Below are 19,111 nucleotides of genomic sequence, written 5' to 3' on the forward strand. Positions count from 1 at the left end.
TCAAGTAGGTGTGGAAGGAGAAGTTGACATCATCAAAATCACAAGAGGTGCAACCATTAGGGAATCCATCACTAAGATTAGATGATGCACCCAAAGAATGAATAAGACTAGAGTAAAGTCCAATCCAGAGGACTTAAAAATCTGAACCCTCGCCGTGAGGTAATATCAGTAGTTATCCATATTTATTTTTAGTATTACATGAATTGTTCATACTTTAGCATATGCACTTTTCTATATTGGCATTGCATTAGTTAAAAATATATGCATACATCTAATTATATTTCATATAAAGGAAAATAAAAGGTTTTATTACAGCAGATCATCATCGTATAAGAAAAGAAAATAAAAATATTATTGCATCCTTAAGCCCCATGTGAATAATTTTCATGGTGTAACAAGCCCAAGGAATATTCACCGTGGTGGCATAAAAATAAAATATATATATACTATGCCTACATATCTTCTTTATTGCATATATATAAAATAGAAAATCCTAAAATATTAGATAGACATCCTATTAAAATTCTATCATTAAAAAATCTATCTAAACCAACAAGAACAAATCTCTTAATGGCTGACTGCTAACCCCTTATCTTAATCGAGCCACAAGTTTGTTCTTGTTGCAGTATTTTGCAGAATAATTCACATGATCAAGAGCAAGTTCACTCGGTTGTCTTGATCTCACACCACTCATGGATGAGAAGGACATACGTCGACAAACCCACTCTGAGAAAGATCACTCAACATTCAACAATCGACCATGGCAACATTCAGCTTGGGGAAGGAGCATCCCCCATGTATCTAGCTAAGTATTTCCTTCCTTTAGTTTTACTATTAGTAAGTTTGCTTTATATTAGCTAAAGAAATAAAAAGATACATAACAAAATAAAAATTTATCTTAGCCAATTATATATATATATATATATATTATAAGGTGTGATCTAAAAATGATGAAAACAAAATAAAAAGTGTGTCTAGTCTAAGTTTTCTATTTTTAAGTGCTGAATAAATAAAAGGACTCTGAAGATAATCTCTTATAATGGAAATGATGAATAGTTGCTCTATCATAATTCCTTTCAAGTATCTAGATTTTAGCCATGAATTCTCCTGAGTTTTGGATAAGACTATTTTGATATAAGAATTTACTCTGAACTTGAAACTCATGGGTAGCATATGCTTAATCTAAGTCTAGGTAATTAACGGATATGATATGAGAAGGTTTGAGCTGTTGTTTATCTTGTTCCAAGTGATACTAAAAATTCTGGAGATTTATCTTTTGAAAAAAATAAAATATTTCATGATGAGCTACTGTATGACAAAGCTTGAATTCCTACCAGAGCCATAAATGATATTTAGACTAGGAAAACTTTCACTCATATATGCTGCTTGCATTGCATTGAGTTTAGTCAAGCTTTGTTGACCCTTATGAGAGGTTTGTCATGCTCTTAAAATCAAGATCACGTACATACCACCTACATATGCACTACTCCTATACTAGGGGTAGGCGCAAAAACATGCCATTCCATTTAGATCCACTCAAAAAAATGTTTTACTCCTACACTAGGAGTGAACACCAAAAATATACCCTATAGGATATCCCCCAAATAAATACTCCAAAGTTCTTGTTGCTATCTCTCAAAAGTCTTGTTGTAGAAAAGAAGCATGGGGCTTGTCGGTGTTTCGAGCAAACACAACGAGCAAATTTGTATTATTGCGCTTTCTGGCCCGGATGGTGTGCTAAGAAGATACAAGGTTTATACTAGTTCAGACAGAATGTCCCTACGTCTAGTTTGTGGCTGCTGCTCATGTTACTAGCACTGAAAGTCCGTAGTAGGGGTTACAAATAGTCGAGAGAGATAGGTCTCAAGTCTCTAGTGATGTGTTGTGATGAGTTCCGATCGGTTTGGATGTATTCGGATCGAGTGTGCATTGTGCGATGCCCCTTAATGGGACGCCCTGATTTCCCTTTTATAGACCAAGGGAAAGCAGGGTTACAATGGGAGAAAAAAGGAGAACAAGAGGCCACCGAAGTCCTTCAGGGTCATCGGGCCTTTCTTTTCTTCTATGCAGGCCCCGCTGACACAGCAAGTGGTGATAGGGATAGCCCCACGCCAGGTGCCTGTCTGCTAACAATGCCATGCCATGGCATTGTCAGTGGGTCATCACGTCCCACTATGCCCCGGCAGGCAGCGCGGTGAAATAATGTGCTGATCAGCGGCTGTACAGGGAGTAGGTAGCATAGTGACCACGTGTTCGTCACTGTGCTTGATGTGAGTTCCCAGGAATGGCATGTCACGGGGATAGGTCATGCTGAGATGTGATCGGTCCCTGCATGATGCTAGAAGTTTGACCTTGGGTTATACTTTCTGGCCCATAGTGGTTGGCAGTGGCATGAGCTTCCATTAGGATCCATGCCTGAGGGATTAGGCGAGGCGGAGCCAGCCCTCAGATGTTGGGTAGGGCAAAGTCAGCCCTCAGACATCGAGTGAGGCGGAGCCAGCCCTTAGATGTCGGGCGAGGTGGGCCCACCCTCAGACATCGGGCGAGGCGAAGCCCGTGGCCTCGATGGTCAGTAAGAGCCAGAGCCAACCCTCAATGGTTGGATGAAGCGGAGCCCGTGGCCTCGGTGGTTAGCAAGAGCCAGAACAAACCCTCGACAGACAGACGTGGTGGAGCCCACGGCCTTAGTGGTTGGCAAGAGACGGATCCAACCCTTTGGGGTTAGACGAGGCGAAGCCCGTGGCCTCGGTGTCGGGCAAGGCAAAGCCACCCTTAGGGGTCAGACAAGGTGGAGCCCGCGACCTCGGTGGTCATCAAGAGCTATAGTCATGCTCTTGACTGCTTGGATGAATCATCATTGATGGTTATTAGCTCCTCCTCTTTGGGTACCCCAGTATTGGTCCCCGATAGGGCTATGCAAAAGTTATTCATAAGAAAAGAAGAAAGAAGAAAAAAGAAAGAGTATTAAAAATGGACAAGTATCCAAGATATCTAAAACAATGGGTACTCAAATACCCGCTTGAAAAAAAAAGAGAAGAAAGAAAGAGATGAATAACATAGTCCATGTTTTCCAACAAGGTTATGTTTCCAAATTCTAGAAAAAGAGATAAGTTTTCAAGGAGCAAAGTAGAATTAGGTTAGCCACCATATATATACCATACATTCACACATGCACATCTTGATTTGATTGTATGACTCAACTCTGTTTGGATCCGAGGTTTGACTTTACAATATATGTATTGCAAGTATGCTCTTTCATGCTTTTTCCACTCCTATGAGCTCCATATAAGCTTTAGTTGTAGGAAGAGAAAGGCATAACATCACAATTACCTTTGGTAAGGATCCACAAATACCACATATATTGAGAGACTTGAGAGTGTCATACAATGGAAGCTCTAAGTTTTGTTTTGAAAACTTACAAAAACTTTGAAATACTGGTTGAACAAAGAACTTGAGACATAGTGCTTGACTTGATCATTCTGTCTTTTGATTGCTCAAGACCTAAGTGAAGGCTAAGAAGCCCCATGGTTGAAGGTAATATGGGTGAGTTTGAAAGTTAGATCGGTTTATTCTAATCCCGAGGAGAATTCTTGTTTGAATGCATGTGTACTTTTGAGGAGTGAAAGCATTGAAGCAACTCCTAATCTAATTTTTGCTAAGTTTCATTTTGCTAAAGGACTGGCAAAGGTTAAGCTTGGGGAAGTTTGTTGATGGTAGTTAACAACCATTATAAACTGGCAAGGAAACATGAATATGGGCATAAATATGATCACCAACAAAGGTCTAGGGGTTTAAACTAATAAATTCCACAAGTTTTGGTGAATCTGTATTTTCTGTAGGGTTTAACCAAAAAACCGTCAAGGTGTACCTACATGTTAGATTTAATTATGCTTATCCACCACGAAACAAACACTAGAAGGTTCTAGAGGACACCAGATGACACCACGCCAAGGCAGAGAGGCAGCCCACCTACAGGCTGCCCGGCCCCTAGGCCCACCTATCGGTCTCTATGTTGCAATGTAGGTTCTCCACCACCTCCTAGGTTGCATCTACATCGTTCCTTAAGTCAGTTTGATCCAAGGGCTCGTGTTTGATGCTCTAAGCTATATATACCAGCCCCTGCCACCCCCCTAAGGCATCAAGTCATTTGAGAAGATAGAAACCCTAATCATCATCAAAGCTCCATCAATTCTAGGGCATAGCTGTTAGGTTAGATTTAGAGGGAGGCAAGCAGGCGTCGCTTGGATTCCCGATCGTGTCAAGAGCATGGTTTGGTATAATCCTTGTACCCCCTCTCTTTTGTATCTCCATTATTTTTATATACTTGCTACAATTGTTATGACACTATTAGTATTCATGTTCTTTGTTATAATGTTCATCATCTACTTTGATTATATACTTAGTATAGCTAGTTTATCATTATGTTTATGCATAAGTTCACAAAGCGCTCGCTCCAAAGTACATGGGGTGAGTGGTCGACATTGTGTAAGTGTGGTCCTTATACGTTGTTTACCTACGGATACACCATATATTCCGGGCCATGTGGTAGATCACAGATGTGACACTCCCATTGAGTCCTTTGTAGTCCACTTCCCGATATAGGTGGCACGTAGGATGTGGTTACGAAGGAAGGGCAAGATCTGTTCTTAATCTTCCTTAGTAATATCCCTTATGTGTAGATATAAAGATGATCTTAGCCATGATTACTAGGTGTAATTGCACTAATCAATGTATACTTTAACTTATAATTAAGAATGACTTAGGAATTTTTCCTCTAATATTCTACCTGACCATGCTAATGCCATAGAAAGGAATACTCTGAGTGATTTATCATCATCATTGATCAATACTTATCATATATCTTATCCTATGGCTTACCCTTGTTATGAGTAGAATATTGGCTATGGTTTACTTCTCCATCAATGGTATAAGTTATCAATACTTGTCCATGCTAGACCTTCCCTGTGGTAAAATATAAATAACAATACCTAGAATACTCTCGGGTTAAGTGCTACAATGGTATAATTATCTATGCGCTTGCAGATTCGTTTTCATTCATATATCTTTATATTCTTTCTAGTCACATAAAATGATAAAGAACTACTTAGTATCATTCTAGTAGTGATGCTAAGCAGTACCAACAAGCATCTCTAGTACCATCACTAAGGATGACAACCTAGTAAAGTAATGTTAGGAGATGTAGGTAATTAATAGGTGGCTACTAAAACAAGTGACAAGTTAATAAATACCAACAATGAGCATGGTGGCCGCTGTGACATTCTGGCTGGCGCGAGAGAAGACAGGTGTCTCCCTCTTGCCCTGCTGGATTTGATCGTATACTCGGCGTGCTCGCGCCCGTGCACCCATAGCATTGAGGTGTTGTGGGCTAGGGCATCCGTCGTCGTGACGTTCATTGGCCTAATCAACTTCATGGGCCTTGGCTCATTCCAGGGCTCCTGGTCATACTCGGCCTATTCCCTAGGGGTGCGTGGAATTGGATAGGCGTCATCCTCTACATCCTTCCGCCGGTGCTGGGCCATCCTCCGAGAGGTGCAACATGTTGCATTCTCTTAGCGGATGGTAGCTCCCCTCGGAATTGGACTCAGAGTCCATGTTCTCAAGGGTTGCCAACAAGAGGTCATAGATGGACTCCGGATCCCGCTCCATCATCCCACAAACTCAGAGGATTCTAGCGTCGTCGATCGGCCGTCATTCCTAGCTAGCTCTCGCTCAAAGAGTGCGATCGTGTCCCTCATTTTGGGGGGCGGTGCGGTGCTAGTGTTCTAGAATTCAGCCTCTGGTGGTAGGGCCCACCTCCGGAGAGTTGGGCGAAAGCATTTGCAAACACATAGAAAACACGTCGGCTTAGCCCTGGCTTGGGATTCACCCTAAGATGGGTGTCGATTCTGCATGCTAGCACGTCAGAGTCGATGATTGCGGGACCAGCTTGGGCTAGTCCGTGATCAGGCATTGAGATGTGCGGTGGGTCCACATTCACTTCGCTCAGCCGTAGCGGACCTATGCGGTCGACCTCAAAGTCTAGGTCCCTAAAGCGTAGGGCTTGGCCAGGGAGAAGACCATTAACGGGAGCTGGCCCGTTGATGTCGGTGAACTCGAGGCTTCTGAAGTGGATGTGACCACCGAGGGCCACGCCAAGAGCAAGTCCGATGTAAGGCAGGGAGCCATCGCTTCCTTCTTAATAACGAGAGTGCACGACTATCCCCTACCTGGCACACCAACTGTCGGTGTTTTGTAAGCCGGACTAGTAAATTTATATGATTACCACACTGCTCTAGGAAGATGATGGTAGCATTCAAAAGACATGAGGATTTATATAGGTTCAGGCTGGAGCCCTATGTCCAGTCTCAGAGATGATCGAGTGTGTGTTCTTCGCTTGAATGCTCTGAAGTTCTTAGAATGGGGGTGCAAGAATGGTGGAAGATGATGTAGATAGGCCCGATCTTCCAAAAGGTATGATAGCGTCGATTGGTGGAGACTTGACGTTCATGATCGAGGCTTCGAACCAAGGCTGATTCGGACCCCCGTAACCGTTACACCACTGCTCCATTGGTTATCAACCACGTGAACGTGATTGACCTCGCCGAGAAGGCTTTCCTGCAAGCGAATCGAGAACATAAGCAAGAACAGGATGAACGCAATCTAAAATTGCAAATAAATATGAGGCTTATGATAACAAGAAGGAGTTCAAGTCTTTATTCGAAAGGACTAATCACCATAGGTGAACAAGAACAAGAACTGGAGCCCTGGTTCACAGCAAGTGGCCTTGACGGCGATAGTTGCAGCAAAACGATGTTTGATTCAAAAGGAAATCAAGAACTAAACAAAACCCAAACCCTAAGAAGAGCGATGGCTGTTATTTATAGAGTCTTAGGCGTCACCCCCTAGATGCGCCCCCTAATGGGCCCAAACATGATACACGGTCCAATGGACCAAAAGACGGTGTCGCAGCACCCTAGTAGATTCTGGACGCTGACTTGTGACCACGATTCCCGTTGATTCTAAATAGCTTTTGATGTGAGACCACTTGTATTGGCTTCCTTATCAAATTAGCTTTCCATCCATATGTGGATCGTCAAAAATGGAGTCCAGATGCACCCTGGCAGATTTAAACGTTGCAGTTTTAATCGCAGATCACGCTGATAGTATGGAGGAACAAATCTTGATTTCATTCGTCGTTTAAGTACAGTCCAGGTTTGAGGTATTTGAGCATTAGCATTATTGCAAATATCATTCCACTAGAAAAGAGCAAAACTAGTAAACTCACTAGTAGCAAGCCTAACTCTATATTCTTTAGGTACTTGATGGGAGCTAAATTTTTTATCTACAGCCATCTCCCAATCTAAATATGCTTCAGGATCAGCAGAACTAGAAAAAGGAGGTACCTTAAACTTGGTTTTAGAGAAAGGATCATTATTACCTTGGTTGTTATCTCCCATACCACGTCGGTTAAAGTTCAACCGATTATGGTTACGTGCATCCTCAGCACGTCGTTGAGCTTCGGCTTCAGCCTCCGCGTCGCCATCGTCCTCCTTAGAGAGATCATCATCATCATCATCATCTTCAGGACGTGGTTCAGGATGTCGTTGTTCAACATCTTCAATCCTCTTGGCCAAATTGGTGATTTGTTGAAGGATCTCATTGAACTTGTCATCAAGAACGGCACGAAGCTCATTCTTAGAAACACAGTCATTGAAATATGTAGGTGCGTCCTCGTTTCCTTGGCCGCTGCCTCCGGCTTTCCTGACATGGTTAGTAGAAAGGAAAAGACAACACAAATAGTATTATCCCTACCAACTACTTAGGTTGTGGACAAGGAAAAATAAGGCACTCAACTCTCAAACGTCTTACCATAGTCTTACAAGTGTTCTTACCAAAGCAACAAGCGGTGCAATCGGTCGGTGACTGTAATACCATTGTAGCTTGAGTGTAATAGTTGCAAGGCAAATATGTACTTGGTTAGAAGAAAGTGGAGCTTGGACAGGCACAATATAGTAGCAAGGAATAGCAAAATTCGCAACTGAATAGCAAAGCTGAATAAATATCCCAAGTACTTGTTTTAGTTGCTGGCCTACTCACCTTCCAAGTACTAGATGTATTAAGTGATGTGAACAGTAAGAATATGATTAGGAATAAGGTAAAAATCAGCACACACCAACACAGCTCAAATGGCGCTCTCTATGTGCTCCTTTAGATATTGTTCCTTTTTTGCCCCTCTCTTTTTTCTATTTTTGAGGTTGTCGTTGTTTTTTTGAGAAATTTTGACTTTTTATTTTTATTTTTTTGATATTTTTTCTTCACTTAGGAGCACAAAAGAAGTAACCACAGAAAATATGAGCTTAAACAAGTGAAAGACGTGGCCTGTGGAATTTTTCGAAGACGTGCTCGAAATTGACAAAAACCTTGTGACCACAAAAAGATGATCTTGTGACCACTTTTTGACCAAAATAAAAATCTCTGACCCCGACAATGCGGGGGATAGACAGATCCGAAATTTTTTTCTGATTGATTTTGATATATGGAATGTCGAAATTCGAGTTCGTATGCGAAAACTAGACCAGTTTTACGAACGCACTCCGAATTAGAGGACAAAACGTGAACAATGCGCGCAAAATTGGTCACGGTAGCAATGATTTGATGGAAACAGTGAAGACAAGTGTAGGAAATTTGATGGCGTGGACTAGGGTTTGATGGATACAAAGGAAACTCAACAAGACTGGACTCAAAAAATGATCTAAAACCAGCAACTAAAACTTGACCTAGGGCATAAACTCAACAACGCGAAACTGAGACGAAATTGCACGGCACAATGATGCTATAGGACAGGGAATATGTGACGATGTATATTTTTTGGCTTTTTGTGGACTATAGGTAATGCAAAAACAGTAATAATCTAAAGGGGAAAACAAAGTTATACCTAACGGGCAATAAGGGCTCTAATACCACTTGATGTAGATTAGGCCCGATCTTCCGAAAGGTATGATAGCGTCGATTGGTGGAGACTTGATGTTCACGATCTAGGCTTCAAACCAAGGCTGATTCGAACCCCCGCAACTGTTACACCACTGCTCCGTTGGTTATCAACCACGCGAACGTGATTGACCTCGCTGAGAAGGCTTTCCTCCAAGCGAATCGAGAACACAAGCAAGAACGGAATGAACGCAATCTGAAATTGCAAATAAATATGATGCTTATGATAACAAGAAGGAATTCAAGTCTTTATTCGAAAGGACTAATCGCCACATGCGAACAAGAATAAGAACTGGGGCCCTAGTTCACAGCAAACGGCCTTGGCGGTGACAGTTGTAGCAAAACGATGTTTGTTTCACGAGGAAATCAAGAACTAAACAAAATTCAAACCCTAAGGAGAGCGACGGCTGGTATTTATAGAGTCTTAGGCGTCACCCCCTGGACGCGCCCCCTAATGGGCCCAAACACGATATACGGTCCAATAGACTAAAAGACGGTGTCGCAGCACCCTGGCAGATTCTGGAAGCTGACTTGTGACCATGATTCCTGTTGATTCTAAATAGCTTTTGATATGAGACTACTTGGATTGGCTTCCTTATCAAATTAGCTTTCCATCCATATGTGGATCCTCGAAAACGGAGTCTGGATGTATCCTGGGTGACCAGTTTAAGGAAGACCGGTACTAGAATCCGAGATGGGCTCCAACTTTAGTTGGACTGGGCCTCCACCATGAAAAAGATGAATTAGACGCCCATGCTGAACCTCCTCGTCTTCTTGGCTTGTATGCGACGAAGTAGTGATATCCTCATCAGAAGAGAAAGAAGAGCTAGAGCTCGGAGATGAACTGCCTAAAGAGAAGCTCCAGGAGCCCAACTACGATGGAGAATGAATGAAATTGTAGAGGATGTGAATGTCTAGAGAGGGTGCCCTGGCTGCCCTTATATAGAGTTTGGAGCTAGGACATGTACAAAGCAGTAGGTTCTCCCGATCGAAGGGTCATGAGCCTAAGGGAGGGCCTAGCTAACTTGGCTTGCAAGCTACGCCGTCTTGAGGTACATGTCTGTGCCTGGTTGTCATCATGGTCTTGTGGCCACGTCATGACATGGTAATTCTTCTAACTACGATCATTGAGGGCGTCGGTTCAACCCCACCCTTATGCAAGTTTCATTTTTTTTTTGTTTTTCTATGGACTTTTTGTATGCATTACATATCCGTGTTAACTCTTGTCTGTATTATTTTTGTGTCTGAATCTCCCTACCAACTCAGCAAATAATTTTAAAACATTTGTACATTTATGTTATTTATGTCTGACATACTATCGAAATCAGCTTGTGTTTTCTTTGAGTACAATGCAAGACTGTGGGTAATCAAGGGGCAGCTCCTTGTTCCATGTTACATATTGGGCTTATGTATATGGGTGGTTTTGTTGGTAGCAAGGCATCCTCCTCCCTCTCCACAAATTTAGAAAAAAGAGATGAAGTTGAGGGCCAACTCCAGGTATTTTATGGAGCACCTAAGGGATATCCTAGAAACTCTAGTTTTTTTTGTGAAATTGCTTTATAGTGGAGTTAGTTCACCGCCGAGAAATCCAAAAGCTACCTGTTGAAAACTAAAATCTAGTAACCTATAGCCTCTTCCCTCTACAAATATCCCTCGTCTTTTCTCCCTCCCACCCCCATTGACCCAATCCCACAACTCTTAAAATGTGACACAAGCCTCAAAGAGGGTGGGTCTCAGGATTTGGATTTTTTTTATTGCTTTCTCACGGCTGAACCGTCTCTGCTGCTTGAAAAAAAGTTCTTGCTCTCCTTGTCTTGTGAGCTACGAGCTAGCGATGAAACAATAGCTAGCGAGTTCCTTTTTTATCTGTTTTCTTTGCTCCACATGAGCTCTGATCCTAGTCCGCTATGTAGATAGCCTTTGGGGACATCATCGATTAATTCCATAGCGCCAAGAAGCCAACATCTGAGCTTGGATTCGGCCGTGGTCTACCACCCGGTAGATGGCTTGGCCTAGACCAACGCGTCAACGGACGCTGTACTGAATGATCAATGTGATTTCCTAAACAAAGTGAACCATTTTTCTAAATTTTGTTTGATTTTTTGTATAATCGATGAACCATGTTTATCAGATCAACCGGGTTTGCAATTTCGGCAAATATTTGTCAAAAAAATCTGAGTTTTCGCCATTTTCGATGCATCCAAAAAATACCATGCCGGTCAAATTTTTTAGCCAAAATTTGGCCACCCATGTCCCATCCAAATCACGCGCCACGAGGTCAAAAAGCACCATTCTCGCTGGCTAGTTGCGGCTGGGCCAGCCCACCGTATAACCCCAAAAGTCCGAAAGCCTAAGGGGGGTGTTTCGTTCCCTAAATTTTAGTCCATGTTACATTGGATGTTCAGATGCTATTTAGAAGAACTAAATATGAGTTAATTATAAAACTAATTACATAGATGGAGACTAATTTACGAGACGAATTTATTAAGTCTAATTAATCCACCATTAGTATATATTTACTGTAGCACCACATTGTCAAATCATAGACTAATTAGGCTTAAAAAATTTATCTCGCAAATTAGCCACAATCTGTGTAATTAGTTATTTTTTTCATCTATATTTAATACTTCATATATGTATCTAAACATCCAATGAAACATGGACTAAAATTTTCCTGTAGGAACCAAACACCCCCTAAATCCACTTCATCCCCCCCCCCCGCACCCACTTCGGCTGCCATCGACATCCGAGTGACCCGCAACCCCGCCGCCGCCGTCAGCCATCCCCGCCTGCCTGCGCCGCGCTGACGCGCCACCGGCTCTCCCCGCCCGCCTGTGCCGCGCCGACGTGCCACCGGCTCTCCCCGCCTGCCTACGCCGTGCCATCCTCCTGCCCCACCACGCGCCGTCCTGCCGTCCACCTGCATCTGCGCCGCCACCCGTGACCTGAGGACCTGCCCAGGTGGTGCCTTGACGGTCCACAAGGCCGAGCCTTGTCCTGACCACGCCATCGGCTTGGCCAGGGAGGGAATCGTCATCAGCTCCCACGGCATCTTTTGGTGGGAAGATGTTGCGCAGCGATCTCTCTCAAGTTCCATAGCGACCTGTTTCCAGCAGCGAGGAAAGAATGCGCGCTTCGCATGAAGCCTGGTAGCTACCACACCAGCACTCCAATCTTCTGCAGGTGACTGAGCAACCCTAGCTAGCTTGTGTTTTTCATCATTTATATTCTCTTGTCCGATTAGCATTTGGCAGCTTATTTTGTCCCATTACTGTGTCTTTGATCGTAGTGATTGGATCTTTGTGCTGTTACTAATCAATCGTTCAATTGATGCTCACTAGGGCATAGGGAAACCGTGTGGTCAACTAGACTTTCTCTCTTATGCAAAGCCTGCAAAGATAGTGGTTTTTGTTGACACTGCTTAGGGATTGAGCAATCTGAACTTTCAACTAAATCAATTATGGTGCCACTTTTTCTGTTTTTGTTGTCCTACCATGCTACCGCCCTATAAATTTCTATGCATCTCTTTTATTGCTGCCATGCTCATGTTGCCCACATCTTGTAGAGGTTGCAAACACCTCTATACTACTGTAGGAATGTAGTAGTGATCAATAGACAACAGTCCTTTTTTCAGTTCTGCTTATTTTATTCACACATATTTATTATAGTTTAACTGAACGATCTGTGCTCTAACAATATAATAGTATTTTACACATTTTATTCCTATTCTTGTGAATAATCACCTCGTTCGGCTGGTCCGCGCTACAGTAAAAAACAGATGGTTTTAGATAAATAAATAGTATTATGTGAGAGAGAATAAGCTGAAACAAGCTGGAACAAGCGAGAACATGACCAGCCGAACGGCATGAATGCCAGCAGCCAAGCACTATCTGGCATGTCATTTGGTTCCATCATTCATACATATGCTTGCATATGGAAGCACTATTTACTGAATTTTCTAGTAGTGACTGAATAGTATACAGCTTCTGTTCGGATTCATTAATCAGATATTTCCTTTTTCCCTACACTGTTTATGTCCATGCATACATTGTCGATAAAGCATCAAAATAAATGGCAAAAGCTTTTGATCCTACTATAACAACAACAACAACAACAAAGTATTTAAGTTTCAAACAAGTTGGAGTAGGCTAGAGTTGAAACCCAGCAGAAGCAATCAAGGTTCAGGCACGTGAATAGTGTCTTCCAAGCACTCCTATCTAAAGCTAAGTCTCTAGGTATATTCTATCCTTTCAAGTCTCCTTTTATTGCCTCTACCCAAGTCAAGTCAACTTCGGTCTTCCTCTGTCTTTCTTCACGTTACTATCCTGGCTTAGGATTTCACTATACACTGGTGTCTCTGGAGGTCTTCGTTGGATATGTCCAAACCATCTCAACTGGTGTTGGACAAGCTTTTCTTCAATCGGTGTTACCCCTAATCTATCACGTATATCATTATTCTGAACTCGATCCCTTCTTATATGACCGCAAATCCAACGCAACATACGCATTTCCGCGACACTTACCTATTGAACATGTTGTCTTTTCGTAGGCCATCATTCTGCACCATACAACATAGCAGGTCTAATAGCCGTCCTATAAAACTTGCCTTTTAGCTTCTGTGGTACCCTTTTGTCACATAGGACACCAAATGTTTGCCGCCACTTCATCAACCCTGCTTTGATTCTATGGCTAAATCTTCATCAATATCCTCGTCTTTCTGTAGCATTGATCCTAAATATCGAAAGGTATCTTTCCTAGGCACTACTTGACCTTCCAAACTAATACCTTTCTCCTCCCGAGTAGTAGTGCCGAAGTCACATCTCATGTACTCAGTTCTAGTTCTACTGAGTCTAAAACCTTTGGACTCCAAAGTCTCCCGCCATAACTCCAGTTTCTGATTCACTCCTGTTCGGCTTTCATCAACTAGCACTACATCGTCCACGAAAAGCATACACCAAGGGATGTCCCCTTGTATGTCCCTTGTGACCTCATCCATCACTAAGGTAAACAAATAAGGGCTCAAAGCTGACCTTTGATGTAGTCCTATCCTAATCGGGAAGTCATCCGTGTCTCCATCACTTGTTCGAACTCTAGTCACAACATTGTTGTACATGTCCTTAATAAGCCCAACGTACTTCGTTGGGACTTTATGTTTGTCCAAAGCCCACCATATAACAATCATTGGTATTTTATCATAAGCCTTCTCCAAGTCAATAAAAACCATGTGTAGGTCCTTCTCCATATATCGCTCCATAACTTGTCTTATTAAGAAAATGGCTTTCATGGTTGACCTTCCGGGCATGAAACCAAATTGGTTCATAGAGACCCGCGTTATTACTCTCAAGCGATGTTCGATAACTCTCTCCCATAGCTTCATAGTATGGTTCATCAACTTAATTTCCCGGTAATTAGTACAACTTTGAATATCCCCTTTATTCTTGTAGATCGGTACCAATATACTTCTCCACTCATCAGGCATCTTGTTCGATCGAAAAATATGGTTGAACAGCTTGGTTAGCCATACTATAGCTATGTCCCCGAGGCATCTCCGTACCTCGATTGGGATACCATCCGGTCCCATCTTCTTACCTCCTTTCTTCCTTTTCATCGTCTCTCTGACCTCAGATTCTTGGATTCTCCGCACAAAACGCCTATTGGTGTCATTAAAAGAGTCATCCAACTGAAAGGTTGTATCCGTATTCTCACCATTGAACAATCTGTCAAAATACTTTTGCCATCGATGTCGGATCTCATCCTCCTTCACCAGGAGATGCTCCCTTTCATCCTTAATGCACTTAACTTGGTTGAAGTACCTTGTCTTTCTCTCACGAATCCTAGCCATCCTATAAATGTCCTTCTCTCCTTCCTTCGTACTCAAACGTTGGTAAAGATCCTCGTACGCTCTACCTTTTGCCACATTTACAGCTCGCTTTGCAGTCTTCTTTGTCATCTTATACTTCTCTATGTTGTCCACACTCCTGTCATGGTACAAGTGTCTATAGTATTCTTTCTTCTCCTTAATAGCCCTTTGGACTTCCTCGTTCCACCACCAAGTATCTTTAGCCTCGCCTCCACTTTCTTTGGTTACTCCACACACCTCTGAGGCCACCTTCCGAATGTTGGTTGTCATCTTCTCCCACATGTTGTTTATTTCCTCTTCTTCCTTCCAAGAGCCCTCTTTGATAACCCTTTCCCTGAATACCTCTGACATCTCCCCTTTCAGTTTCCACCACTTTGTTCTTTCAATCTTAGCTTATTTGTCCCTACGGGCACGCACCTAAAAACGAAAGTCTGCCACCAAAAGTTTATGTTGAGAAACAACACACTCCCCTGGTATCACCTTGCAACCCAAGCATGCTCGTTTGTCCTTTCTTCTTGTGAGGACAAAGTCAATATGGCTCGAGTGTTGTCCGCTACTAAAGGTCACTAGATGAGATTCTCTCTTTCTAAAGAAAGTGTTGGCTATCATCAGGTCAAAAGCTACTACGAAGTCCAAAACTTCCTCCCCCTCCTGATTCCTACTACCATACACAAAACCTCCATGAACTGTCTTGAAACCTGCGCTTATAGTACCTACATGCCCATTAAGATCTCCTCCTATAAAAAGCTTCTCACTATTAGGGACAGCTCTAATCAGGCCATCTAAGTCTTCCCAGAACTGTCTCTTAGCACTTTCGTCGAGGCCTACTTGGGGGGCATATGCACTAATTACGTTCAAGACCATATCACCAATGACAAGCTTGACTAAGATAATCCTATCTCCTTGCCTTCTCACTCCCAACACACTTTCTTGAGGCTCTTATCAATCAAAACTCCTACTCTATTTCTATTCGCAACTGTCCCTGTGTACTGTATTGTCCACCTCCTTCGTCTTCTGACCCTTTCATTTAGTCTCTTGAATGCATAATATATTTGCACGCCTCCTAGTCGCGGTATCAACTAATTCTCTTAACTTACCTGTAAGCGACCCTACATTCCAACTACCTAAACGGATCCTAGTTGGTTCGACTAGCTTCCTTACCCTTCGCACTCATCGACTCAGATGTGAAGACCCTTACTCATTTTTCACTACACCCGGGGGCCGATGTAGCTCGCCACTAAGGATGCGACGACCCGATCCTTGCTCACTTGACACCGTGCCTAGATCGCGACACAGCGCGTCACGGGGGTGACGACCCGGCCCTTGCTCATTTAACACCATACCCGGGTTCTGATATGGCGCGTCGCTAAGAGGGTTACGCCCCAACAGTTTTCTTTCGGGTTTCATCTCCATTAAAATGGCTAGATTTAACGATGGCTCGCCACGCCTATCACAACCCTCCTCCTTTTTCAGGGTTTGGGACCTGCTATGTTGAGACAACATAGGCGGAGTTAAAAGCATTTGATCCTAATGTAGCAGAAATGAAACTTAGGGGGATGCACCTACTTTATTTCCTAGAAAGCAAAGTCCAGCACAATGTTGGGCTAAGGAATCTATTAACCCTCTTTTACATAACTCGATCAGAAAGCTCCAGTTTTGATTCCCCCAGTACTATGATAATAGGACTGAAACAAAATTGTCAAAATTGTACCATATACTTAGAAGTGATGAAATCCAGGCCTGTGGGTCAACAGGTCTCTGCAGCTCTATCTCAACAAAATCGAAGTGTCTCTCTACGGTACTTTACTGTTTCTGATTATTTTTTTTCTTTAGCTTGCTTGAAACCATGGAATTAGGAATTCAATGATGATTCATCATAAGCTACAATTAATCTGGAGATGAGGGACAGTGACCTGAGCCGGCCCTTGAGGCATACCGGAAGGCAGGCAAGGGTTTCCTGAACCAGAGCACACTGCAGGTCGAGAGCAGTTTGATGTTCAGCACATGTAGGAGCAGCACGTTGCAGGCTGACCTCGTGATCATCTGGATGGTAAGCTTGCTCAAGCACTCAAGCTCCAAGTTGACATGATTCTCTCTTTAAGGTTTCATAGTGAGTACTTGCACAACCCTTGATATGCCATGATTCTCTCTGAGGTTTCATATTTCGCTGGACTCTATTGAGTATTAATTACTTGCTCATGCTTCGCCCTTTTCTGTCCTAAGAGTACATATATGTTTGAGATAATGATTTATTTTTGTTTCCATGGCTACAGGATTATACTGCTAAACTATCCAACTTTGTACTGGCAAAAGCTGGTTCTTAACGTGATGAGACTCGTGTTGACATGGGTGATGGGAACCTATTGATATGTTGCCCCTGAATATGTGATGACTGGTACTTTCCTCATTGTTTCTATATGCTTGGTAATTTCATTTTTTTAGAAGATATATCATTGTTTCTACTCATGAGATGAGATCACATATATTACCATTCACTGCTGCTTTCAGTATTTGAATATTATAACAGCAAAATTTATAGTCACAAAAACGTATTATTTGTAATGCATGATCTGATGTCACATACTCACATATAGATTGTTTGCTGCTTGCTTCAGTATTTGTACAGCAAACTATGGCCCAACCCTACACATGTATATAGTATTTGTCTGTGTTTATTTGGGTTCTCATGTATATAACTGATGTGCAGGTCATTTGAGGGCTACAGCTTTGGCGGCGTCCTTCTTGACAGGGCGTGGGTCAATTGACAAGTTACGGCTCAGCAAGATTGAGATACCTAGATTGTTCACCAAATCATACTGAGGTAAGATGTGAACTCAAGGGGTGGAAATGTCCTCGGCCTACTTAAGATATGTGAACTCAAGGGTGCAAATGTCAGACGAAATGATAATACAAAATGCATGCAAATCAACTAATGTATCCATAGCTAGATTCAGACACTACAAGAGGAGGCCGCTTCTTGGGTTCATGACTTCATGTCCATCATTGAACTAGACCTGTAGCTAGAAAATGACAGAATGTAATTACCTATGTAAGGTGTTTTAAACATGATGGGTGCTTGCAATGGTCCAACTATTAGTGTACTTTGCAAAACAAATTAGCTATTCCCCTCTAGTAATTTGTTACGTGCAAGCTAGATAGTCATGGCTAGATGCATGTCTATTAGTCTTTAATTTATGATTCTAAATTGCTTACCTTCGAAATGGTTCAGTCCATGGTATTGCTAAAATATTACAATTTTAGTTTAACTGATGCATATAAATATGTCAATGATTCTTCTTAGGAGGAAGCTAGAGTTTGAGTGGAGGGCACGGGTGATGGAATGTCAAGCCAACCTTTGTTGCAATGGTGGACATAGCTCATTAGATTTCATGTGTATAAATAAGTGTGTCAGATACCTTATGTCTTTGAGCAATGCATGTGTCTAAGTTGACTTTGACATTGGACGGTCTCATTAATGATTTGTACGAACAAAGCATATTTTGGTTTAATGGATGTCTAAATGCTTCATTTCGGCATGCAATTATTGTTTGAAACTACCAAACAAAGCGTTGCAATGTTGGCTATCGGTATAATCATTTGGCATTGCAATATTGGCTATAGCAACAAACAAATGATGTGGTAAAAAATCTCATACTAATGAAACAGTGGGCGTGGCAATAGAGTTTTCAAACTACAGCAACATAGTAGTAAGTGCGGCAATAGAGGGGTTCCTATATGACAAAGCTTGAGTTCCAACCAGAGCCATACATGTTATTTAGGCTAGGAAAATTTTCACTTATATGCTACCTGTTTTGCATTGAGTTTTGTCAAGCTTTATTGACCCTTATGAGAGATTTGTTATGCTCTTAAAATCAAGATCACGTATACACCACCCACATATGTAATACTCCTACACCGGGGGTAGACGCAAAAACATGCCTTCCATTTAGATCCATCCAAAAATATTCTACTGCTAAACAGGGGGTAAACACAAAAACAAGTCTGATAGGTTTTCCATCCACCAAATAAATGCTTTAAATTCTTGTTGCTATCTCTCAAAAGTTTTTGTTGCAGAAAAGAGACATGGGGCTATGCAAAAGTTATTCAGAAAAAAGAGAAAAGAAAAGAAAAAAAGTTAAGAAAAAAATGGACACAAAAGTGTCCGTGATATTGAAAACAATGGATACTTAGATGCTGGTCTAAAAAAAGAAGAAAGATGAATAAAGATATCCCCTGTTCTCTTGCAGAAATATTTTCAAGATT

At 42.1% G+C, this 19,111-nt stretch overlaps 1 long non-coding RNA gene across 1 annotated transcript; it reads left to right on the forward strand.

Annotated features, from left to right (window-relative positions):
• Positions 1-11,731: 11,731 nt before the first annotated feature.
• LOC136494458 (uncharacterized) lies at positions 11,732-18,486 on the forward strand. The gene is made up of 5 exons (XR_010768607.1): positions 11,732-12,171; positions 16,682-16,898; positions 17,122-17,243; positions 17,556-17,669; positions 18,150-18,486. It is a non-coding gene; the product is annotated as an uncharacterized lncRNA (long non-coding RNA).
• Positions 18,487-19,111: the final 625 nt, after the last annotated feature.

This window comes from Miscanthus floridulus, chromosome 11 (genome assembly GCF_019320115.1).
Source record: "Miscanthus floridulus cultivar M001 chromosome 11, ASM1932011v1, whole genome shotgun sequence".
NCBI classification, from domain to species: Eukaryota; Viridiplantae; Streptophyta; class Magnoliopsida; order Poales; family Poaceae; genus Miscanthus; species Miscanthus floridulus.